This window comes from Merops nubicus, unplaced genomic scaffold (assembly GCF_000691845.1).
Source record: "Merops nubicus isolate BGI_N331 unplaced genomic scaffold, ASM69184v1 scaffold31658, whole genome shotgun sequence".
NCBI classification, from domain to species: Eukaryota; Metazoa; Chordata; class Aves; order Coraciiformes; family Meropidae; genus Merops; species Merops nubicus.
Genome location: NW_008625623.1, coordinates 8599 through 10031, shown reverse-complemented (window position 1 = coordinate 10031; position 1433 = coordinate 8599).

The following is a 1433-nucleotide window of genomic DNA, read 5'->3' as shown; positions in this document are numbered from 1 at the left end:
GATTGTGTGCTTCAGCATAGCTATGCGTTTAGATCTACACGCTACCTTTTTCTTTCTATCTAAACAGACACTGCCAGCTACTTAGAAAAAGGTTGTTCTTAAAGAGGATGGGATTTGTAGCCTATGCCACAGTCCCTTAAGAGAAAAAGCTGCTCAGACATCACAGAATGGTTTGGGTTGGAAGCGCACTCTGGAGGTCACCTGGTCCAGCCCCCTTTCTGGAGCAGGATCACTTAGAGACAGTTTTAGTTTGTGCCCATTGTCTCTTGGCACTGGGCACTGCTGAAAAGAGCCTGGCTCCATCTTCTTTACACCTTCCCTTCTGGTATTTGCACACACTGATTAGATCCCCATCGAGCCTTCTCCTGCATGGATGAGAAAGGATTGGTAGCTGCTTCTCACTTTGTGCTGTATCTTTGCTCCAGTTAGAGAGCAACTACCCCTGGATGTGTTTGCTCATGCAGAGAGAAAGAGCACAGCTCTTCTATGAACAGAACACGCCTTTTAATGTGTCAGAGCAGCAACACTATAGATGTGCTGAAGCAGGGTATTTCCACGATGGTTTCTGGGGAAATGCTTTCACTGATAGCGTTATATGGGGGAAGGCCTATTAAAAAAAAATTGCCATAGCTGCTGTTGGAGTTCTTTGTGTTCACCAGGCAATCTATCACCAGAATTAGGTAAAGCAGAGATAGCTTTTTTTAACAGCAGTCCTTACCACCACTGCTGAAAAGGCACAAGAGTTAATGCAGGATACCTCCCAGAAAATCTTGGGCTTAGGACAGATGCAGTAAAGTATGGTGAAGTGATAATCTGTTGGAAGTAGGCACTTCTTCTCATGTGTAGTGAGATGCTTCCTGTAAGTGATCTAGCATCAGCATGTTATGACCTGCCTTTCTGTCAATGGAATGACAATTCTAACCCAAAAAGTAGACTCAAAGAAAGAAGTAACATTTTAAGGAAGCAAATAAAGTAACAAATTTCAGTATGTGTGTGGATTCACTTCCTTAAGAGCCTGGAAGCTAGAAAAGTTTGCTCTTTATTCACAGTAAAAAGACTCATGATAAAAAAAAAACCTGCAAGTGAAAGATTTAAAACAAATCTAGCCCCAGACTGGTTTCTGCACAATGTCACAAGTACTCCACAACAGATTTCATATTGCTGATCACTACCTTATGAGCCTGGCAGTCCAGAATGTTTTCCAAATACAAAGCAGTCTATACTGTGTACCTCAACAATCTGGCTGTAAGTATACTAGAGGAGAATTGCTCTGAAGGCCTCACTAAGCTGATGTAAAGAGTATCTACTGCTCTCCTCTTGTATATATGGGATGTTATAAAAGACAGTACAGTTGGTCAGGTATTATTTCTCCTTGCTAAGTCCATGCTCCAAATCACTTTATTCTCCTTCAGTCATTTAGACATGGCTTCCAG